Consider the following 25849-nt stretch of genomic DNA (forward strand, 5'->3'; position numbering starts at 1 on the left):
GCATGTGAACATGTGTATGTCTGCTGTGTGCATTCTTCTGATGCAGAGATGACTGACAAGGTAATTCATGTGAGATAGTATTTATAATGGCATTTGGTTACAGAGCTTGTTTAGCTGAAAACTGAACAGCTCTAGAAGTTTAGAAGTTATTGCATTACAACCAAGTATACCTTTTTATAAAGGTGTATGGGTAAATAAAGAAATTATAGTATGTTTATATAATGTTTGTATTATATAAATAATGACAGATTTTTCTTTGTGTCAAAGCTAACTGAAATTTCCCTAAATTCTTGAATTAGTAAATTTCTTATGCCAAACTTCTTCTTTTCAACAGAACCCCTTTTCCAAGTATAATCTTTTCATGAGTTTCAGTTCTGTCAGCTGATTTGCACTTTTTCCATGAGCTAAATAATATTGGCATCTTTAAAATCTCAAAAAATAAAGGAAAGATTCTAGCAAAGCTGTTGTTTATTTGGAAAGCAGTAGGCAGGAACCCCAGTTTTTCTGTGAGGTGATCCAGGACCCTCTTCCATCATGAGGGGTGCTTCTCCGGGACAAAAGGTCAGTTGATCATTCTGCTCTGACAGCCCTGGGAGGAGCCACATCAGGGGCCTTCGGTTGCTGTGACAGGATTACTGGGGTTCCCCAGACTGTTGCTGTTCCTCTGTACTCCTTTGTGCTTAAGGAGTTTAGCCTTTAATCAACCTAAGAAAGCCCTCTGCAGTTAATGCAATACCATGTTGAAACTGAACACGTGCAATTGCTTACGACTTTGATCTGGAGAGGCTGGTATACACCGTAATGCTAGTAAATATCTCTTTCTGACGCTTACTCATTATAGATAGAATGCACATGAGCCTCAACAAATGTGGGTTTTTTGGTGGTTTTGAGGGTTGCTTTGTAAAGCAGCATCAGTGTGATGGCAAATACAAGCAAAGGCTGAACACAGCTCTATTATTCCCTCCAAGCACCACAGATGGGCATTTATGGTGAGTTGTTCACTATCAGGTCTGCTAACGTGAAGCTCACTTCAGATGTATTTGTATCATTGTTCAGATTTGAGACACTTCCTGAAAGTGTTTGAGTTTAGGGAGTGGCAAATACTTTAAAATCAGCAACAAAAGTTCTTTTAAGATCTGGAAGCATTAACATTTAATTTTTAACATAAATTTTAAGAACAAAGTGCAAATGCATCCACCACCAATAGATACAGAAATCAAGCACTACAATCCAGTGTGTTTAACTAACCTAAATATATTATCCATTTATTAAATGGTGTGCAATTGTGTTACTTCACTAAAGACAGTATTATATGTAATTGCAACATTATTAATATAAATTTAATGTGATACTGAAATATCCAAATTTACCTGTCTTGATAGACTGCAAATTCTTATTGATTCTGTGGTAAAGCAACTACTACAAGCATTGAATAACAATGACAATCATTTATTGAGCAGTTTACTCAGTGTAAAAGTCATAGACTAATAATCCAGTTTACTTTCCAGTAATTGTCTGTGGACTTTTAAATTATTCCCCAGCTTTTGATGTTCATTAGTCACTGGAAATGAAAATTGCAAGGAAACCAATAGTGCATAATTTGGAACATTTCAAATGTTTATGGATTTCTTAGCATGATTAGAAAATACAAGTGATACTGCTTTCAGATCAATAGAGGCACATATTAAGTACTACAATAACTGTCTTCTCAAGGACAATGTTTTAACATCGTTGGAAGTGATGCTGTACTCATTTTTTACATCTTCATTAGTGAGCAATGAAAACAGCAGGTTAAAAAAAGTCTTAAGCAGTTGTGTTTTTTTTATTAAGCTCTTCTTGGCACAGTTAATTATCAATTTAATAGTTATCTACTGATATTCAGTAATGCTGCTTTAAGGTTTCAATGGTTCCTGAACTTCAGTTACAGTCATAATATTGGTAGTGAAAAATATCAACTAGGAGTTGTATATAAAATAGCTTTGATAAAGTCCTTTCCCTCTTAAACTGAAATTTCGTAAACAAATGTTGATTCACTCTGCCTGAGCAAACTTATTATGATGTCCTTGGCTTGGCATATCAATCTCTAGAAATGCATTAAAATGCAAATTCATGTATTTCAGCCCTTGAGCTGTTTCATTCCATCCTTGAAGAAAACCACAAAAAAACCCCAACAAGCACCTGTAATTGTCCACAAGGTATTAAATCAAATAATCATTTATTTAAGAATAATCAGATAGAGGTTGTTTTATTTTTTAAATTAACAGTGTTTAAACAAAATTTAATTGTGGGTTTAAATTCAATTTTTAATAGGACATGTCTTTTACTACTTTTTTGTAAGTACCCTTTTAAAAATAAATGTAAGCTTCTGAAAATGAACTGATGTAAAAAAGCCTGTCTGCTAGAGGAGGACGTACTGTTAGGATCTTTCTGTCACATTTATCAAAAGAAATAAAGCTGAAAAGCTATAGATAATGCAGGTTCTAGAGCTATCCCTCAGAATAAACTAAATGGTATTTGAGTTCTCACAGGCTTGATGTTACATGTTCCTTTATGATAGCAAACAAAAAGAGAATATTCTAAAAGGAAAGAAGTCATAGCTCTCACAAAATCATTAATTTGGTTAAATCTGGATAACAATAGGGGGAAAGAAGATCCAGGATAAAGAACAGGGTGGTGGTTGTCTGTTGAGTTGGCAAGTGGAGTGCAGTTTGCTTCAGAACAAATAATTTCAGTTAATACATATTTCCAAGATGTAAGTTAAAGTTAATTGCAAGCATTATGAGAAAGATCTGTATGTCCACTAGTGGACAGTTTAGTGAAGGAGCAGACAAGAAATACTGGGGTGGAGACAAAACTGTTTGGAAAGCAGCTGTGAAAATAAATGTCATAGAGCTGGTGGCAAGATTTCATCTTGAATACCACATTTATGTTGAAACCCATCTTGAGATGTAACTTACCACTGTTAAATGGTGCAGTCATTTTATAAGATAGGGAAAAGATCATAATGTGAAATACCACTCACACACACACGCATACGCATTTGCTCTGTGTAGTTGGGAAAGAAACAAATAGACCAAAGTCCAGCCTTGCATAATTCTTCATGGGGTTTTGTGGTACTGACATTATTGAGATGAAAGTTTAGGAAAGGAATACATTAAGACATTTAACATCTGCATGTGTACAATACACGTTGGCCACGTTAATTTGATTTCAACTCATCTTGGAAATTAAGCAGTTCAGGATCTGTCTAGCAGAGTACTGGGAAACAATCTAGAAATCCTGGGAAAGTGGCAAATAAACCAGAAGAGAATACAGAAAGCAAAAGGGCTGGAAGGCTCCATCTGTCACTGCTGAACTGACAGAAAACTAAGAGGGAGTAAGTTGCTTACATTGCTTATATATAATGTACAGGGTATGGCCTGCAAAGGCACCCAGTGAACAGAAACCTTCCATGGTTAACTGAGGAGCCCACAAAATGTGGGTATTGCTCAAGTGATTACTATCGGGGCAGTGGTGCTTTCATACCATCTCCGCCTTTACCATGGAAGGATAAAAGTGTGGCAAAAGGAAGGCATACTGGAACAGATCTTTGTTAGGATATTCAGTGCATGTATGATTAATTATAAAGCTTACTTGAGTTTAGTTCCTGGAGTTTTAATTGGTAAGAAAAGGAATATAATAGTGTGGATTACAATCTTGGATCGTGCATTGTGTACCTTTCAGATATAAATCCCAGAAGAACCCTGTGATTTGTTATGTATTTGGTTAAGTAATAGCAAATTTAATCCAAGGTAACACTGGAATCACTAAAATATATCAGAAGAAAACTACAGAGTTTAATATTAGATGAACATTCAGATATAAGATTCACTTAGAGGGAAATAAGCCATCCTTTTTGACTTTATCTGTTTTGCCTTGTGATCAATTTATGTATTTCAAATGTAAAGCAAGATGAGTAAAAGACCTGTAGTACTGCTAAAATAAGAGTTCAAATGTTTGAACTAGTCTCTTTTGGGCTCTCTCAGGTTATTCCATTTCTTTTTAAGATAGAAGCCATTTTTTTTTTCTCTTAAGATAAAAATGTGGCTAAGGTTCTTGATGGATTACCTCAAACTTTTAATTGGATTCCAAGTCTTATGACTAAGTCTTCAAGTTCTGCGGGCATTCATTTATTTTCAGCAACCAACACTTAATGCTTTAGATAGTCTTCATTTAAAGACCCTGTTTCCAGATAAGTCAGTATGCCTGCTCTATTTTTTAAAACATGCCTGCTTCTCATAGAACAGTTGTCTGCATTGTAAAATAACAGTGTTCTATTGGAAGCTTTTAAGCGAAACCACTGTAATTTAGTTTGCTTAATGTCAGACATGAGTCCACACTACTATAGAAGTGCTGTAAATGTCAAAACAAATCAATTTTTCAAATGTCAGACTGGCATTAGTGAAAGCTCAGTTCCTTTCACTAAGGATACTCTCCTAATTCATAACTAATACTGTAACATCTTATACCATGGCCATTTATAACAGAAGAGGTACATGTAGGTGCCACCTTTGTTACGGATTTGTTTTCACAATTCAGATAGATCCTTTAGATGCCTCTGTATTATGATGACAGAAGTTTCAAATCATTGAATAATCTAGGTGGGAAGGGAACCTCAGAAGGTCAGCTAGTCTGCTCAAAGCAAGGTGCACTTTGAAGTTTGATCAAGTTGCTCAGGGCTTGTTCAGTCAAACTTCCACTATCACAGATGATGAAGATTCCACAGTCTTCCTGTCCAAGCTATTTTAGTGCCTAGTGAAAAAACAAAACAATATCCAAAAAACAAACACACACACTGCCAGACAGCCCTCTGAGAAGAGTTTGGTTCAGTTATGTTTATAGCCCACCTTTAGGTAGCAGAAGCATGCTGTTAGATCCCTAGATAAGCTTATCTTGAGGCAAAACTGAGCTTCCTCACCCTCTCCTTTTATTTCATGTGCTGCAGCTCTCCCACTGTCTTAGCAGCCCTCCATTTGAATCTTTCATCTTTTGATCTGTCTTTCACATTGGAGGACACCAAACTGGACATAACGTGCACAGTATTCCCCATGTACCTTCCTGTGTTTCAGACAGAGGAGAAGAATCACTGCCCTTGATCGCTGACTGTGCTTTTGGTAATGCAGCCCAGGAAGTGGGTAGCCGTTACTGCTGCAACGTTACACTGATGACCATGTTGAATCCGGGGTCCACTGGAGCTTCAAATAATTTTCTATTCTGTTACCTGTCTCTCTGCATGTTTTGTTTGTTTTCTTGTTTTGGTTTGTCTTTGTCCTAGGTGCAGAACTTGACTTATATATATATATATATATATATATAAATTTGTGTGTGTGTGTGTATATATCTGTATATGGCAAAAGGCTTTTGTCTGCCCCTTCCTTCTGCTAATTGAGGTCCCTGTGAGCCCTACCCTGCAACACACAGATGGTTTCCCCATATTTGGTGTCAACAGCAAACTTAGAGTGCATTCTATCTTCTTGTCCAGGTTTTAATAAAGAAGTTACAGAATACTGCATTTAATAACAGCCTCTGAGGAATGCCACTAGTAGTTAGCTGCCAGCTGAACTTCAAGCCATTGATCATTATTCTTTGAGCTCAGGAGTCTAGCTGGTTTTCCACCCAACCTTCTATATGGTCCATTTCTCCCCAGATTGAATACCGAGGTTGTCTAGGGGATGGCGTCAAAGACATTCCTAGACTTAAGGTACACAACATCCCCTGATCTCCCGTTGCCCACAGTGATTTTTAAAACAGAAAGCAGTCAAAGCTAGTCAAGAGTGATTTCCCTTGGCCAATTTGTGTGGCTGTTCCCAACCACCTTCTTTTTCAAGTGGCTAAAAATATCTTCCCATAAATGGCCTTGCTGTGTAACTCGGTGAAGTGAGTCTCACTAGCCTGCAGTTCCCTGGATTCACCCCTTTCCCTTTACCTCCTTTTCCTATTTTTTTTTCCTGATGGTGTGATCCCCCCCCTGATTGTTATGACCCTTTGAAGCTGGTAGAGAGTGACCACACATTAACTGAGTGGCTCCCTCAGCAGCTGTGGATGCATCCCACCTGGTATATGTTGGTTCCTAAATTACTCTTCCCATACTACCAAAGTCCTTCTCTCCCTGGAGATCAGCCCCCTAGTGTGGAAACTTGGGGGACCTGAGGACAACCTCAGCACTGAAAACTGAGGCAATGGTGGCAGTGATTACCTCAGCATTTTCCATGTCACTACTCTCCTTCAGTACCAGGACCACATTTTTGTGATATTCCTTTTATTCATGTTAGTACAACATGCATGTGAAATGTACAATTAAGTATTTGATATTACATGGGAAGCTGGATATTTAGCAATTAACAGCTTGGCTACTTTAAGCAAGTGAGTCCTGTCACTGAAGCAAGAACTCCCAAGTGCCTTGATGAATTCGGAAAGAGAATTAGGGCAATGTGACTCAGTAAACAAAGTGCAGCTAAATACCACAGCTGCTGTTTTGAATATCTGTGGCCCATCCTTCAAAAAGATTGTGTTTCAAGATCTTTGAGATGGTGAAGACATTTCAGACCCCCAACAGAACACAAATTCTGCAACACTGAAAAAAAATAAATTAATGATTCTTCCTGTTTAATCACTGAGCTGTAATAGTGAAGTATACAAAATAAATGCATGCTATATGGTTGGGCAGGGAATAGCCATGTTACCTATAAATGCAAGATGATTATACTTCTTGCAAGCACAATAGACAGTTGTGCTTTTGCACTGTCTACATGCATTCCCCCTTGGCCCGCTGTCTAATACTACATGAAAGGTAGTTACTTAGAGAAAGTGTTCTGTGGATACATATGATACTTATACCATTTGGAGACCTCAGTAAAATTTTTACAAATGTGTTGCCTTCACCTAAAGACTTAATAAATTCTCACCAAAACAACAAAAAATGTCCTGACAGGTTTAGGTATGCTGTTAGGTGATAACACTTCTTTCCTATATGTATGTATTCTGAATAGCTCACTAATCCTACAGTTACTATATTGTATAAAAAAATTGCACTTAATTTTCTTTGTTTAAGGTTTGTAGAAGGTGGCCATTTAATAGTTTTCAAAAAATCATGAGCAACTTTAAGTGCTGTATTCCCAGGTCGTGTGGCTATATATAAACTCTGAGACTGGGGAAGTACTCTCCAGCTACTGAGTTTGACTTTTGTCTTAGCGTGTTGGTAAAAGAGCCAACAACTGCTTGCCTCCTGCCCCTGTTCCTCACCACCTTTCTCTGGCAAAAAATCTGAGCATGAAAACTGGAGGAGCATCATGAAAGGCCATGGCTCATTAAAGAGTCTTCAGGACATGTATGTTCTCGAGGACATCGTATTACAAGGTAGCTGGCTTATGTGATGTCTTCTCTGCTACATTGTGCTTCATGCAAATTGTCGCTGGTCTTAAAGAAACTGTAATGCAAAGGCTGAAGAAATGGAAATAGGGTTTTTAAGGGACAGGCCACATCTATTTTTCATACCAATGTGCAAACGAGAGGGAATGACAGGAAATAGGGCTCTTGCAGTTTTGACTAAAACTAATTTGGCTGTTAGTTTGCCTGAACCTATGTTGTAAACCTTTATATGCTTAGCTGATAGAAATTATTTCCAAGGAATGATGGTGCGTAAATGTACAGCAAGAAACATGAGTGGAACCCTGTTTGTTTTGTCAAGATTTTAAAAAAACATAATAGCATATACACTGGATTTTTCTTTCCGGGTCAGTGTATCTTTTATTTCCGGTTCAGCCCAGTGCCAAATGTTTGAACACATTTAGGCTTTGGACCTGAAGAAAGTCACAAGTCTTATTTGAGGAATATGTTTCAGTTGGGAGAGAACAACAGAAATGGTACAGCTTTTCAAAACAAAGTTGACTACAAAAAGAAAACAGCTTTAAAAGCTCTTACATGCACAGTGACTTTCATACAGAAATGTAATTGGAGTCGGATCTGAATGTCAACTGTCTGGACATCTGAGCTAGAAAAGTCAGTGGGGCTGGAAATTATACATATTAAAATTACTAACGCTGTCTTCTTTTGTGAAGGAAAGCCTTAACTTCTTTTCCTTTTAATTTAATGAATCGAGAGGGGGGGATCAACTGTCACATCTTTTAAAGCACTTAAGGTACCTAAGGAAATTGAAATAAAACTGCCACTTGTATTTGTTTTTAAGATTTGTCTGTTTTGTCATGGATTATTCTGTAACATATATCCTGTAATATTAATCTATTGAATTATTACTGTATGAATACGACTAGATATTTTTTCTAAAATTAAGCAAGAATAAATCTCAAAGGAAGAATGTACTTAGAGCAGATGTCAATAATCAACCTATAGGCTACATGGGCAAGAATTATCTTTCTTCAAGAATCTTCTTTTGCCCAGTCTTTTTCAAAAGAAATACTTCAAAAGAAGACAGAAGGAATCATATGTTTCAGTACTGAAACATAATTAATGACCGGCTTTGCCACTTTTCTTCAGAAAGTGCTCTTTACTCTTCCTGACACCCTCTTTTATTTAGTAGGACTGACTATTTTCACATTGAGCTATTCGTTATCCTAGGCTTTCATTAGGCAGATCAGCTCTTTACTTTGCAATGACTACGTAGTTTTCTTAACGTTCTTTGTTCTTCATTTTAACAGTATGTTTAAAAACTACTCAGTCTTAAAACATTCCCATTCTGTCTCCTTGATTTTTCTCTGTATGTTTGGATATGTAAATTTAGAAAATGCCTTTGACTGTGCAGCCCATATGAGTGCTGTTTGCTCAGCTGGTTAAGATACGACTTGAAAGGAATTATTCAACATTGTGTCAGGATGTGCATGTTCAATAAAAAGTCAGAATAAAATGTAACATCACAGATATTTTTTTTTTCATTTGGGATAAATAATAATAAATTATTTGTATCAAACCAGTTGTTTACTTCAGGATTGAAACCTGTGGATCAGTAATTCCATTATATTACAGGTATTTAAATAGTGTACTGTAAAGTCAACAAACAGAAGAGTTGTGCTTTTTGGATTATTCCTTTTGTTGGTTTCAGAATCTAAAACATTCACCTTTACAAGTCTCATTTAATTTTTAATTCACTATACAGTGTGATTTATTTTTTTTAAGCCACCTCACTTGATGTAGGGCTCAAAACAGACAGAAAAGTTGAACTTCTTTAAAAGTTTAAGTTTTGAAAGATATTATTTTGGCTATAATCGTCTTCCTTGAAAGTGATTGAGCCTTCTGTGAACATCTCGGCAATTGCTGGTTGTCTCGCAGGAGTGATAGGAGGTAGACTCTAGTTCTAACTGAGCATGTTCTCTCAGGTGGAGAGTTGCAAAAGCAGTATTTTGGACTAATGAGGATTATTCAGCATGCGTCCTTAAAGGCAATGCAAAGTCTAAAAGGACTTCACCTCACTAATCTGTTTGATTATGTGCCACTCCACCCCACTTCTGTCTTCTCCAGTTTTTAGTGAACACTTTTTTAAATGTCTGAAAAACAGGAAATAAAAGAATTTTATAATTATTTTATATTCTAATGAGTACATAGTCTTGAGAATACAAGGACTCTTCTCAAAATTAGCAATCATTCCTGGAGGACTCATCCTTTCATAGAGTGTTTATCAGCAGGAATAGCTGTCACATCTCAGTAACAGTAAAGGAAAATCCTGCCTTGCAAAACACAGCACTTGACTCAAACATTGTCCAACTGGTAAAGAATTCCAGCCCATTATATTTTAACCTTGTTTTATCTAGTTGAGGTATTTCAAAATTGATAAATCTTTAAACTTCAGAGAAGTTTACATACTATTGTGGTGTTTAGTCCTGGGGCACACTCACCTCGCCACTGGAAGTCTTCAAATCCTTGGGATTATTGTTTGAACGTTGCATTTTTGCATGTACCTGTGTAATGACTTTGGAATAGTTTTAACTGAAACAGTTTGTTCCTAACATTTTATGCTACCATTCTCAACCAAAAATCATGCTTATAAACACAGGCTAGTTGAAATGATACTCCTTATTTTTCCAAACCAATACATTTAATTTCCCAATTTCTCATGTATCATATTATTAAATGGCAATATAAATATCCCTCCCTGACCTAGTGATGATGCTTTTGTTCCCATATCTTTCACAAGGATTGGGGAGCAGTTTAAAAATCTATTGAAGTCATTCACAATGTTTTCACCCAAGAAGGAAGTTCACCCAAAGCGAAGTTTGGCAGTGTAATTTTTAAACTATGGGATTTACCTCTTGCAACTTACTTAAAGGACATATTTCAGTGTACTGAGCACGGAACAAGTGTATCCCTTGGTTTTAGTGCTCATACTGCTTCTGGTAAGGCATATGGGTTGTAGGGTAATATAACGTATGTACTACTCGGAACCAGTGTTACTTCTAAGAGTGTTTGTAAAATGTCTATCCACACTGTTTCAGTGGTGTTGAATACGTAAAGGAGTAATTTGGCTAGGAAACACTAAAAGTTTAAACTTGTTATTGCTCCTACCTAATCAGTAGCATCTGTGGCAGTAATTCCAACATTATTGGATTGAATGCTTTTTGTTATTCACTCAGTCACACGTGTCATCTATTAAGTTTTGGTGATCCCCAACAAAATGATTTGCATTGCTTTTTACCAATAAATTTGGCACCAAACCACAGAAGGGTTTAATTATTCGTTCTAATGTATGTCTGGTTCTGTACTGAAAGTATCTAGAACATCAGGTGTCACTCTTGGTATTCAGTCCATTCAGTATGATGTCATACCTTCACAAAATCACACTGCTGTGGGGGACTGAAGCAATGATTATAGCAGAGGGATCTTTGCTGTCTCTTTGACAAAGTTGCAGGATGAAGTTTACTGGTCTTGAAATAAATGTTTTCATATTAAGCAAAACATTGCTTGTTCAATTTCACTAAATAATAATCATTAGCATTTATACTATTTGGTTTTGGGGGGTTATTTTGTGGTGTGTTCCCCCCCCCAAAAAAAAAAAAAAAAAAAAAAAAGTAATCTCAAGCTAATTTTAATTGAATAAACAGTAAAAATTAAACTTACTGTTACACAAAAATTATAGAATAGCCTTGAACTTTATTGGTGACAGATTAAAAAAATTAAATGTGACACAAAGGAGGTAACCTTTTCTGGGTTAAAGAGAAAGGTAACCATATAATTCTGATTCTAGGATATGGTAGATGTCATATGCACTCCTCAGAATTCTGTTTCTGTATAAAATACACAGAGAAAGTTCTTTTCGTTGACTAATTTCTCGCTCATTCAACAGATGCACAGTTGAGCAAATTTCATGGGTTCTGCCAGCTTTTTGCAGCCTTTTAATACTTTTAGGAGCTACAAAATCTGTTTTATTTCTATTACAATACATGTTTAGATGCATTTTAAGTAAGAATATCTGAGCTTTTAAATATATAATACATTTACTACATATTAACAAGTATAATTTTTTAAATGTACACTTGTATTTTAATTAGTAACTGTAAATAACTACTTAGGTTTTATTTATTTCTGATATAAAGAAGAAATAAAAGTAGAAATTACTGGAATGCAGCCTACAGATTGTTTGTAGGACAAGAAAGGAAGTGTGTGTGGGTCTTTTTGGTTTTGTTTTCTTTTTAATTTTGTTTTGAATGTAATATATTTATCTGTTTCTTAAATACAGAACTCCTGGCACATATATTTAAAAATATTTGTAGTGCTTGGAAAAACAGACTGCAGATGGCTGGATTGGTGAGTTTTAAGTTTTGGGGGTATTAATTATAGCACATATTATGCAAAACAATTTCAAAACCAAGGTTTGCCGAAGACAACTTTCAAAAAGAGCACAATATGTAATACAAAGAATGTATTTTATTTCTGTAAAAACAGTTAATGTCAGGGAGGGCCAGAAAGCATAGAAAGACATTGGCATTGGGATTTTAGCAGGGTGCTGTATATATAGTAGGCTCTTAATAGTTAGAGAATTTTACTCATAGTCTTTTACGTTGTATATATTAACAATTTATTCCAAAGCAGCTCAGATATACAAACACCATTCTTACTGTTCAGATGGATCAGTTGGAACATTTTTATCTGCACATTTGTTTAACCTCATTATTTTTGATCAAACAAATATGAAGTAAGAAGACAGAAGAAGGTAACTTAGTTGTGAATAGGGGTTGGGGTGGGGGAGAGAGAGAGAATTAGAAAAAATTTCTCTCTTCCTTCCCCCCAGATTTATTCTGTGGATATGCCATTTATATGCTTTTCATCAAAGTGTGCAAAATGGCAGGCCGTGCTTTATCTGCAAATTAAGCAAGGGTTTTTTTTACAAATATGGTAGGGACGTGAGAACTAAGCCTTTGCTAGAGAACATGGTCTGCTGCTTACTGTACTCATTGGAGCTTAACATGCCACCCCTTGACAGGGTGCCCTGCTAGTGCGCTTCCACGTGCCACACCTCTTCTCCTCTTTGCCGAGCCAAATGGTGTGCTACCTTGCTGAAACTTGACCTTGACATTTGCTAAAATGCTGTCTTACATCACTGTGCAGCTACTCTCTGTTTTTTTTCCTCGGGTAAAGATATCCCGCCCTTGCTGTGTGCAGCACCGACATAGTGCTGTGTCTGAACTGTTAATCTGCTGCTGTTACAGGATCTTCTTTCCAGTCTGCCTCTGCAAAGGTGCTCAGCTTTTAAGGAGGCCTTCTCAGTCTGCCCCAGCTATGGTGTCCCCAGGGCATTGTGTTCAGTCTTGCAGTTACGTTATAATTTTAACTCCAGTTATGGCACTTCAGTCTCTGTCAGTGAACCGTATCACTTACATTTCTTTGGTACTGCCTCATAATTGTTTTGTCGTCTCTCTGTGCTATAAAACCCATCAGAAAAAATACAGCACAGCAGGCAGTCCTAAGGCTGTGTACAGGTAGCTGGCATGGTCAGTCCAACCTCGTTTCAGTCTCAGTTTCTCTTAGGAAAAGTGTAAGAAATAAAAGGTGAGCAAGAAGAATTGCTCTGTGGCTGGCAGCACATTGGACCTCTGTTTCCTTGGTGCTGTCAGTCTGCTTTTATATACATATATATATGTACGCACACACAATTGCAGACACTTTCCATTTGTTTATTGTGGGAGAGATCCCTTGGAAAGATGAAGATCAGAACTAAGTTGCTGTACTGCTACATGAATTATTCTGGTGGCTACAGGCCCCACTTTTTTTGTGGCATGTTCTTGAAGCAATGTTGGATTACAAAGAGACTCCATGGGATTGAGGTCTGTACCAAAAAGCAATGTGCAGATGGAACTCCTATGAAATCGAAGGTAAATAAAGAAAGCTTACTTGCAAGACCTGGTGGGAATTCCCCCAACTTAGCAATGTGGCAGGTTTAGAATGTATTTTACTGTTTCCACTATTTTGTGTTTCACTGATTATATATTAATCTTTTCAGAAGTTGGTAATTTGATATGATGAAAGGTGTAACTTACAAATTGCTGGCTGTGTGAGGACAATTTGTGTGTTCTATTTGGAGCCTACCATAATGTGAGACTTTGACAGAAACTTTTCTATACTGTCTGGTCACCTTTCCTTTTTAATGCTGTGAATTGCTAAACAAAGTTCTTTTTTCTTCTGTTGTGCACTTCCATTTCATCTTCCTGCACAGACAGCACCTCTGATTACTTACAGAAGAGTGTGGTGTGTGGTTAAGTTTTGTGTCGAGAAACAGGACAGCTGCCATTGGCTTGTGATAGCTTAGGGCTGTGTTTTGGTGAGCAGTGTAGTGTGTGTGTGCTATTTGCACTGAGGTGACGATGGAAAGAATACGATGGAAAGAATACGGGTAGTGCTCTTCCCTCGAGGAATAATGGAGGAGCAAGAAGTGGAGTCCAGGCTGTCTGTTGACTAGGAAGCTTATTCCACACCAAAAATGTCTTTGTTTTGTTCACAACTTCAGTGTGCGGCCAGATTTTACCCTTGAGTGTCTCCATTGGTTATACTTACAGAAATTATACTGCTTTTTTTCATGACAAACTCTCCTTAATTTACACTTTATGCTCAAGCCCTCTACATTTCCTTATAGAATGGCAGTTTTAAACAGGAAATTTGCTGAAGAGTTCTACATCTCATTGCGTCATTATAAGCAGAAGAGACAGGGCATGTACTTACAGAAATACTACATGTTATAATCCTGATTTTCCTGAGTAAACAAAGAGCTGTAGCTGTGATAGGTGTTGGGTTTTTTTTAAAAACTTAGATCATACCAGACAATGACTTTTATACTTTGTGGCAGCATGTCCTTTTTTTCTTCTTCCATATGATAAAAGGAAAATTAAAGTTTGATTCCCTTAGTGTTCAGAGAATCCAGGCAATGAATTCTTTATTGTGCCAGCTACATAATAAGTGAATTTTTTTGTCACCTGTTCCATATATTGGTATGAATACAGGGGACAAACAACTGTATTTGTAATGGTGAGAAGTCATGATTATTATATTATCCTCTACACTTTCTGTAATTGAAGGTAAAGAGGCAATGATGCTACAACAAAAAAAAAAAGCCTGTGTAGGTGTACACAGATGGGTTATGTGGCTGGGCTTGTGTATCAGAATGCTGAAGCCTAACTCATAATGAAACTGTTGGAAATTGATCTTACACTGTCTTTTATTAATTTGTGTTTCATATGCTTTTCAGTAACTTACAATGCGGTGAATTAACCGTTTACAAACAACATTCACACACACAACCCAAATCTAAACCAAACACACCCTCTACATAAATTTGCAAAGAACGACCTTTGGTTTTTTGGTGGTTTGGGTTTTTTTTGTTTGGGTTTGTTGTTTTTTTTTTTCCCCAGTAAAAGCATTGGTTTTATTTTAGCGTGACGACTAATTGTGAAGATGAAGTCTGTGATCTGCAAAACTAATAGAGTGTCTTTTGGTACAGATTGGCTCCATTTCACCTCTGTCCTGTGCTGCAGCAAGTCCAAATTCACCCATGTGTTTTATGATGTTCTCGCTAGAGAAAAGACAAAACAACGAGACCTTTATGGAGCTGAGCATGTACTTTATGGCAAGCTGACTGCTAGCTGTAGTGCAACTCATTAGCCAGATACTACTAAGAGCAAAAACTGTTGTCATTTTCCTACCTTTCCTTAGTAAGGACATCGATTTGTATCTCTCTTCAATATGTGGCTACTAGGTGTTATTTCAAACAAATTGTGGGATTTAAATTATCTGCCCATCATTAAAGTTGATTGATAATCACCTGAAGCGTCAAAAATTGAGTAATCTAAGACTGATAATACAATCCTGTATATTTCATTTACTTGAGAATCTAGGCTAAAAGCAAGATAACACTTTGCCTTCTTACACCACTGAGCACAAGAATGAACAATATCAGACCTGTGGGTTTTTTCACTTTAATTACACTTGTCTTGGCACTGACAATAATTTTTCATGTCAGGAATGTTTGCTTCAGCAATAGACCGCAGCTTTCATTTGCATACTTGTGTGTGAAGCAGAAGTACTATATTATACTCACATAACTGAAACTTAATTGATACTTGCAGATTTGTGCTTTACTGATGCGTAAGTCGTGGTTTGGTTTTTGTTTCTTTTGTTGTTTGTTTGGGGTTTTTTTTGTCAGAGAAACTTGGTAAAACACCTTTAATCTTATAGTTGTATTTATAGTGCAAGTCTGACTCCCTGAAGATGACTATCTTAGTCTGCTAAAGCTAATGTAAGGGTATAGGGTTTGTCAGAATACATAGTTAATATCTCATCAGCATAAGAGGCAAAGACAAGGGACAAGATAAGTAATAAATTAGATACCCAGATATGTAAACCCTAAGGAAGAGAAGATAATAGAGAAAATTAAAAACACCTCTCTGGTCATTAATCAGCGGACAACTGAAGGAATCATTTAGAACTTTGATGAAGTATAACTAGACCTTTGTAATTGAAAAGAGGAAACTATTATTGGGCCTCATGGGAAAGAACAAAGTTTTTATGGGATTTTTGAGGGGGCTTTGGGGATTGTATTAAACATCAAGGGATATTCTGAGGAGATTTTGTGAATGTGTAGAATTTATATGATATTTAGAAGGGCCAAAGGCGGGGACTGAGGTAGATCAGAAAGGAGCAAGCATGGGAAGGTAGAGAAGTGAGATAGAATGTGCCAGCTGCATGTAAGCAACTGGTCAGTATGCTTGTGGGTCCCAGCCCTGTGCCTGATCAGTGTAATCTGTCCTGCCTTACTGATTTGTTCCTACCTATTTTCTATGTGATTTCTGTTCTATGTCTGGAAGAGATGGGACCTACTAACAAATTTCAAGCCAGGCTAGCTGGCAAGTAAGAGGAGGGGAAGGCAGCATCTTCAAAGACCCAAGACCTGAGCTGACGACCAGGTACGGCTGGTATAATCCAGGCAGGGATATTTGATGAATTTAGCCCATGCCAATATTGAATGAATCCATTAATATCAGTGTGCTTGTGAGGTGAAAGTGTATGTCCTGCTAAATAGGCTTTGCATTCATCTTGCGTTTAAACATATTTGGCATAATTAAGTTCTGTTCAGGTGTCTATATTCTTGAATCCAAACAATAATTTCCTTGAGGATTTTGTGCTTGTGAATACCTTCTTTGCAAATTTTTGCTGGGTTTTGTAAAAGACAAGATATCTATGTAGTTTACTAAAACAGATGATAATTTTTTTTCAGCTTTACCAAATGCCCAAGAAATGACTTATATAATTTATAATGTTTTGTATTTCCAAGTACAAAACATGAATACTCTTAATATTTTTAGATACATTCTGAACATCAACATGTGATGATTCTTAATCGGACTTCTATTCAGTTTTACTTATACAGTAACTTTTGTTCTGTCTTACAAGCCTAGATTTAATTCTCTGCTGGTTCTTGGCAAGGAGATTATTTTAAAAGTTTCCCTGCAAGGATGTGTGGGTTTACTAGGCAGTATAACAGCTAGTAAATCCCAGGGAACACTCATGTTGAAAATACACTTTGGAGGTTTGTTGGTAACACTTGCTTAGAAGCTGTTCATTTTTAGTTTTCGGTCTTGTTTTGTATTTTAATCCTGAATTCACATTTGGTATATGAACTGTAGTATTTGAGACTTATGAACAACATTGCATCTGAGGTCATTTGTGTCAGTCACTAAAAATAAACTCTGAGCAGCTAGGTTTACAGGGTGAAAGCCTGGGGGCAATGAAGTCCTCTCTCCAGGGTTGTCTGCAACAGCCCAATGTCACACACATTGCTGAAAAAGGAGCAGAGCTGGTCCTAATCCCTGGAAAGGCTTTCTGCTTCAGAAATGATAATGAGAAGAGTTAGATGAGATGAAATAGGATATCGTGTTCTCAGGAGGGAAAAGGGAGTTTGTGTGATATAAACAGTAATGGGAATTTTGGTGAGAAGATTAATATTTTATTTCAAAGTTGTGGATTGTTGCTTTTTCCCTGTTGCTGTTGAGATAGCTGTTTCAGCCTTTTAAATAACATTTGGCTTCGCTGTACCATTCTGAGTGATCATTAATTTGACAGTAACACCTGACTTCCTTTTGGTTTTATGCCACTTTACATTGTCGGAATAAGTAGATCTTTAATAGGTCAGACTTGAAAATTACCTACTTTTCTCACATGCCAGTCTGTTGCAGATGTCTCCAAAAATAAAAAGTATTATTTTTGAATATATGAATTGAATTTTGAATTATATATGAACTATTATACTTAGGATTTTCTTGCACAAATACACATAAGTATATATGAAACTATTATACTTAGGATTATCATGCACAAAATGGATGGGAAGGAATAAAAAGCACTGTTAGCCCTCCTTTTCCATCCTTCATACCACTATCTGATACCATTTGCACACAGTCATATGATGCCATAATTAAAGAGAGCTGCTGTTTGTGCATATTCCTCTGTATCCTGCTGGTGCTGCCTACATGCTATGGCTGTTACAGACTTTGTGAATAAATATGGTAACTGGTTGTTTTGCATGGGGAAGAGCTGTTTCATTTTCATGCAAGTGAGAAAGGCACTCAGACTGTAAAGTATTGTTTAAAATGCCACCTATTATTGATAATACCATAAAGACAGGACAGTATCAATTATCTTACATCCCTTCAGGTGCTGTCAACCCCAAGTTGTGCAACCTTAAACGGGCTTCGCATTAGGCTGTAGTATATCTTGTCTGTGGAAGCAATTTTTAATTGTTCGAATTCTTACAAGATTTTCTTAGAAAAAAATAATGCTTTTCATAATTTCTGCTGTCAAAAGGAAAAGCTTGTCCACATGAGAATTTCTTCCTGTAGTTTTATGTAAAGGATGAGCAGGTGGTGGAATCACTGGTACTGATTGGGAGCTGCTTACAGGCTCCTCTGTTACCATCAAAGACGAAGTTTATCCTGTGGCCATGGAAGATGTGCACCACTGGCCTCAGTGTCAGCTGTGCATGTAGGACAGCATGAGCCTGGACCAATTCAAGTGTTATATTAAGTGGATCACCAGCTTCTTGTTGCACAACAAACTTGGGACCAGGGTCACTGTGCTGGTCAAGAAGCAAGATGCTTGGGCTGACCATAACTTCCCTGCTAACCTAGAAGAAGTTGTCCTGGGAGAGCATGAAGACACAATTAATGTAATAGCAAAATGAGATTTCTTCTCCATCCCCCTGACTAAATAAAGATAATTAAAGCAGATTAATTATAAAATACTCTTGTGATAAGAGCAAATGATGATGCTGTCTTGAATGTTATGCCACATTCTCTATTTTAGCTACTTTTTTAAGTATGGGCAGGGGAATCTAAATTACTAACAAACTAGACTTCAGATAGCGACTGCTGATTCCATATTAAAACTTCAAAAAGATCCTTGTGCTTGTTATTAGATAAAAGTATTAGTGCTTACAATTCATTGTTGCCATACAGATGGTGCTCCAGCACTGAATGGTAATTTCTGAACCAGCATAATTCTCAGTAATGTGAGGTCAGTGTGATAGTCATCTGCGTGGTTTTGGGGGTTTTGTTGTTAGGTTTTTTTCCCCCTCATTCTTTAACTTATCTAGACACACAGCTACAATCTATGCTGTGAGCTAGAGGGTCACAGCTTGTTAATTATTAAAATTAACAGGCTTCTGCTGACTCAGTTCAAGAAGTCTAATACGAAATAAAAATTCAGCAGGATTCCAAATTTAAACTGAAATTGTTTTAATATTATACTGACAATATCCAGCCACTATAAGCAAAAGTAACTTATGAGCAACATGTAAAAGGATTCTCAAAGTCAGATTTTTTTTTGGATGGAAGAGAAAAATCAACTTGTTGAATATAATTATGTAAAGCTTTAAAGTCATTCAGTCACGTAAATGAAAGGAAACTCCCAGGGTGAGATAAAACCATGATAAGCAAAATAAAAATCATAAAAGTAAACAGTTATTTTTTTAAGAGTAGGGTTTTTTTCTTTTCCTGCTTTTGCTTTTTAGTCTGTTATTTGTTGGGGAGAAGGAAATTAAAATAATTAGGATTATTTTTTTTTTCCCCACCAAACCCGATTTTAATATCTGTGACACCGCTGTCTAGGTCAAAGCCAGATTCTTATCATTAAAAAACAGGTCTGCAAAAGACAGATCAGTAATAATGGAGCTTAAATTTCTAGAAGTGTTTGGACTTTTCTTGTGAGTATTTAGGAACAATTGAAAGGATGTTATGATTTTATGCAAGATGTTGCAGTGTAGTCCATTTTTAATCTGTAGTTGTTTAAGCATCATTGATGCTTACAGTTAGCAAATATTTCTTAATCATATTTCACTAGGTGAAAATTACAAAAAGGCAGCACATCTTTCTATAGTTAATCCAGAATCATAAGAAAAAAACATGTACGATGTTGCTGGTGTTGAACCTAAATGAATATTTTAGCTTGAACATGATCAATCTGTAAAAATTTTCATGATAAAGGAAAAGAGCCCTTCTTAGGAAAGAAATCTCAAAATCTAAAGTCTAGGAACACTTGAGATTTTGAGTGGAAATAAAAATTACTTCCCCTTGGCAATTTATGTTAGCATATTCTGCCTGAGGTAATGCCACAGTATGTTTAACTGGTTCTATTTTAGGGACAGGAAGGGAAACAAAATTTTAAAACCAAAGGCAAAGCATTGTTATTCTTGTCACCTTCTATTCAAGTGTATATGAGGTGTTCAGTACTTGACATAAAATCCAAGCATCATCTGAAATTTTTTTATTTCTTCTGTTGCATTAACAGACTGGTAGATGGTTCTAGTCTGAACTGTCTGCGCAGAGAATCCTGTTCTGTCATTTTTGGGTTTTTTTTTTTAGCTGATTTCCTTTTACCATGAAAAAGTTAACATTGCATTTGATGTTAAAGATAAATTGTGATCATTCTCATCAACTCCAAAAGCACATTTCATAGTGTTTTGCCAGATTTTATACTCATTGTCAATGCTGAGCTATTCCTGGGGAATCAAGTATATTCTTGTTTGGGACAGGAACAGCATGTGTACAACAAGCAAAAGGTACAAAGCTGTAGCTTCAGATATATTTTCTGCCTCACATATAGGATTTGAAGAGTTGACAAAAATGGAAAAGTGTTTGGAGATGTATACAAGACCTTCTCTCACGAAAGGTGCAGTGTGCATGGGTAGAGCTATGTGGTCATGGTGTTACTTCCCCCCACTGAGATCTGAAGGCATGCTGTGATGGTTGCTGCTGCTTGTGGGATGATGGACTAAAACTCACTTCTGGAAGAAATTGTTGATGAGATGGATATGGCTGTTCCTGGGAACCTCACAGAGTTTTTTCTCCAGGGAAAAGTTTGCCTCATAAAATTTATAGTAATTGTTGTTATAGGAATCTAGTGTTTCTTCTAATAAAACAGAGTAGGTCTACTGAGAAATTTCTGCAAAGAGTCAGTCCATAGAAACTACTGTAAGAAGAAATTTATTCAGAGCACGCTTTTTGAGCTTGTGGGCTGGATGACATGTGCATGAAACTCTAGGTACAATATGGATAATTCCAGTGAAGATTTGTTCCCCTCTCCCCATTCCCTTTCCCTTTTTTCTTCTCTCCTCCGCCTTTCCCCTTTCTTTGATTGTATGGACACTTGCTGTAATAGGTGATCACAAAGTCTACAAAGCAGTTGTCTAAACTCACAGACACTGCAGGTGTGCATCCCAACAGACTCTTAGTTGAACAGCAGGTGAGTATAAAGAGGATGCACAGGGAAAAGGTTATAAGAGCTGTAGAAAAGCAATTTGCAATATAAAATGAAGGCACACTGAAATGCACGTAATTTCTCCTGTGGTCTTTGTTATACCTTCATTGCTTTTCCCCAAAGGACATCAGATGCTTTAAAGCCCGGTAAACTGCAACAAAAACAATTATTGATTATGGAGTGAAATAAAGAGACAGGTGATATTCTATATCATAAAGGTATAATGGTATTGAAGAAATTATATTGCTAAAGAATTCCAAGCTGACACTCTGGGATCCCTGCTTGCTCTTTTTAGTTGCACAGAACAAGAATGAAAGGTCACATTTATCTAGGAGAGCTCCTAAATGCTTAGCCAGGTGTCAGCTTCTGTCATCTTTTCCTATTTGCAAGTAAATGCTGACAAGGTATTGCCTCTTTTCACTCTCATAAATTACAGGAGCACCTGAGGGACAGGCTTGCAAGTCAATCTGATACTGTACATCTTAAAAACCTGTAGGAAGGTGGTGGATTTTGGTTTTGAGATTTTGGGGTATTTTTTCTTTTTTTTTTTTTTTTTTTTTTTTTTTTTTAAGTATGAGTATTGCACTATTTTAATAACTGAAAAATTGTAGTTGCCTTGCCCCATACTAGGCTCAGCAAAGCATTGCAAAAAAGGGGGGTGAGGGGGAATCAGTCCCACAAGCCTATATAATCTGAGCAGAGTGAAAACAATCATGCATGAGAAGATAACTAAATAGTTGAATTCATGGGATTCAGCATTATCTTGAGTATCACCAACAACCTCCAATACAGAAAGTAGTGTCCACGTTTCAGCAGCTTCTTGAGTGACACTACTTTCATGCCCAAAACACTCTTTAGCATCTTTTTTTTATTATTTTTCAGAGGAAACAAAAATCTCAGTGATTTGAAAAGCCTCAGCCTGTGTATCTACCCATGTGCATTTCTGAAAATGGGATAATCGCTATCCTTCTAAACCATCGCCTGTTTGTTTTTCAGTGAGGATGTGAGTCAGTTTCTTACAGTTTAACCTCAGCTGGAATCTTTTCATTTTGAAAACTGACCTATACCTTCTATTTACTTTTGTAGTGCAAAGCCAAGGAATTAATGGGAAGAGACATCAAGGAATTATGGATGTTCCTTGAATTTCATGAAGTAATTTTAATTTCAGCTACCCTTCAAAGCAGACCACTGTAACTTAGGTTTTGGTGGGTTTCACAATCTTAAGGGAACCCTTCTACCCTCTGATTATAGGGGCTGCATCTGGAAAAGTTCGTAAGCATCTGATAGAAAAATGGGCTTTGTAACTGGTTCTGGTTAGGTTCCCTGGGAACTGGAGAACAGACTGGGGAACTGTAGGGTAGTCAAAAGGTTTACAGGCTGCCTCAAACAGTGGTGAAGAAAGGGTAAGGATCACTAACTACTTTTTTGCTCGGTAGTTAATATAATGTGGCTGTTCCGCAAATTCTGTTAATGATTTTCCAGCATTCTGGCAGTATAGTTATTTACATACTCAGGAAGAGTGGAAGGGTTAAGCAGCTGGGAAATAAAGTCAGGTTACCATTACATGAGAATATAATTTAAAGTCTCATCTGTTATGTTTAAACCTAGTTTAACAAAGATTACAGCAATATTAATTTTTAAGGAATTGAGCTTAGTCTCATGTGTTTCAAGGAACTATTAACATGCCCAGTGTTAAAAATATACAGAAGTCAATAAAAAGCTGGGACACCATTTTACTGAGAAGAGTTGACAGCATAGGGAATGGCTTTTTTAGAAATCATTAAGGTGTTTATCTACATGCACACCTAGACACTTCTTCACAATGCTAAGAGAAAAGTAGAAAAGTCTGATTTGAAGTTTACATGTTAAAAGTCAGCGTTAGAGTTAAAATAAGTGGAACAGAAGTCTTCTGAGGGAACAGTTGGGCAGAGTGAAACAGGAACACTTGCTTCCACTTCAGTGAGGCAGTTGGTCATACACGATGTCAAAGTCTCTTGATTTGAAACCTCATGGGGAGCCTTCAGATGAACTAAGAGAGCTGTTTTAAAAGCATCCAGTGGAAAAGCCTTCACAGCTGAGCTGGAAAACAAAATTAATATTTCTCTGTATATGTTATTTTATTTCTTTCACCATTTAATTTGATTTACAGTGTGTCTAAGTAAATGAGTTGTTAGCCTGCAACTACTCAATAATGTAGTAAAGCAGTTGTACTTAGTGGCTTCTTTTAAGGTATCAATAAGAATATTGATTGCTTTTTGGTGGATTGGGCCTTTTACGTGTAAACAGTGAAACAAAAAGGCTTAAAAAGGGGGAAAATATGCCATATTCCACTGAGATTTGTTTAATATTATATATATATAAACAGAGAAATGGTATATAGTGCAAAAAGGAGAGCACTGCTATGGATCTCAGCCAAAGGCCACTGAAATCAGTAAGGGTATTTGTTGACCTCAGCTGGCTTTCACTGTAACTTAATTGGGCTAATAAATACTTAAAAATCCAGCCTTCTTGCAGGAGTAATCTTAACCTAACTGTTTTTTTAAACTTCTAATAAAAGCTGTAATTTAATTTTTATGAAAAAAACATCCCTAGTACTATTTTTAAAGAACAAGAAGTGTTAGTCAGTTTGAGGAGCGCTAGTGAACACTTTTTCCTTTGCATTGAGTATGTGAGGCAGCTCCTTCTCAGAAGTACCAGAAAAAATTGAGTCATTGCCATGCTATAGTATGAAGTTGAGAGAATGGATTATTAAATTGAGAAGCTTCAGTATGAAGACAGGAGCAAAAAAAAACCCTGAAAAGTTCTGTGGAAGTTATGTCCCCATTTTTTTCACTGGTACCTGGAGAGGCTTTCAGACTAAACATAGCTTCATTGACCTTAGAAACCACAGGATGAATTTGTTGAGTATTTGTTAAATATTTTTGGCCAGTGTTGAAATTTACTCATATATGATTGTCATATTATCTACCTTCTGAAAAATGAAGCCAAGACTATATTTCACCTGTTCCTGAGAAGGTGAAGAACCATTTAAAAAAAATAAATGATCTGGAATCACAACAAAGGTGTAATAAGTGCTCTGTAGCACAACAAACTTTGAAAGGAGCTTTGATTCAACATGTTGGGATTCTTGCTACAAAGGTATGTGTCATCTAGATGCAGAATTATGTATGTATGTGTGTATATATAAATATATATAATATATAAAAACCAAATTCATAGGTGCCACTACCTTATAAACCTGTGGGTAGTCTAAATCTGGGATAGTATACTTCAGGGGGGCTTAACATGAACATCTGAAAAGCGTATACCATTACAATGTGCTGCTAAAACGCTATGCCAGACACCAGTCAGTGCAAAAGAGTCTTTGACAACAGCTCTGGTCTCATGATGATCACTGATTCTCATCTGAAGTAATCTCTTGCATCCAGGGGTCCTGCCAGAAGCACCCTCAAGCAGGGTGAGTTTAAGTATCAGAATCCATGGGCTCATGAGCAGAACACTGTAACTTCTCTTTCTCAACAGTGCTTGAGATGTTGCTTTCCTTTTGATTCTGTAACAGCCTCTGATTTTGGGGCTGCTTCTTGCACAATACAAGTAAGTTGCTATGAAGAGTGCCTAGTTTAAGTCTCTCTTTTCTTTCATTGAAATGGATAAGAAATTGTCAGTAGCTTTAAACAACACATTTGTATCTCTTTAGTGCTTACCTCTTCTGAGTATGTGCTTCATAGTTGAAGACTAGGCTACTTCATACTAGGTGTATCTCACTGTGCCTTTCTACCAATACCTCTGGATTATTTTAAAATTGGTTTCTCAGAGTGGTGCTGAATTGCTGTCAAATGCAATTTGTCAGAATGACACCTTTGGCGCAGTGGGTAGTCCTAGGGAAAATACTTTTATATTAGTTGAAAAGAGCGCAATTACCTGCAAGTCATTTTGCATAAAAGATAAATGGAAAGTGTCTCTGACATGCTTGATGGAGGTTAGCAATCCCTTCAAATCTAATCAAACGTTGTGGATGTTTTCATTCTTGATGCAATTTCCTTTGCTTCTAATCAGAGTGGAAACAGATGTTTAAATGCAGGTAATACGATTAAATAGGCTGCAGGTAAAATATATATGTCACTGTTTCATGCTTGAAGGCTCACACTGTGTGTGCTCAGTAAAAGCATATATGTGTATCTAACCTGTGTGCCAGTTGCTATGAAAAGAATGAAAATTTGAGGTTTCTCAGGGGGCTGTGGCTATGTTAAGGTCTTTTAAAGTTGCTGAGAAGAGTGAGATCAGATTAATGGTGGCTACAGTTCACTGATACTTTAGGCTACTCTTTAAATATTTATCCATTTAGAGATGCATCTGTTCAACAAATACAGAGGCAGGATGACCTAGTGCTTAGCCTGTTACCTAGCCTCTGAAAGTCAGTTCTCTCTTCTGCCTGTATGTAGTCTATAGGATATTGTACAAACCACATTTTCAAACTGTAAAATACAGTTATTAGTACTGCCACATTTTGATCAATTTTGCAGGGATTTATTAGTTACTATGAGATGCTCAAGTCATGAAGCAGAAG

At 36.7% G+C, this 25849-nt stretch overlaps 1 protein-coding gene across 2 annotated transcripts in view; it reads left to right on the top strand.

Moving 5' to 3' along the window:
* CDH18 (cadherin 18) overlaps positions 1 to 25849 on the top strand; it is a 689972-nt gene that overhangs the window by 206157 nt on the left and 457966 nt on the right. The gene's annotated exons all lie outside the window — the stretch shown is intronic.

The sequence above is a fragment of the Falco punctatus genome, assembly GCF_963210335.1.
Source record: "Falco punctatus genome assembly, chromosome: 3".
Taxonomy (NCBI): Eukaryota; Metazoa; Chordata; class Aves; order Falconiformes; family Falconidae; genus Falco; species Falco punctatus.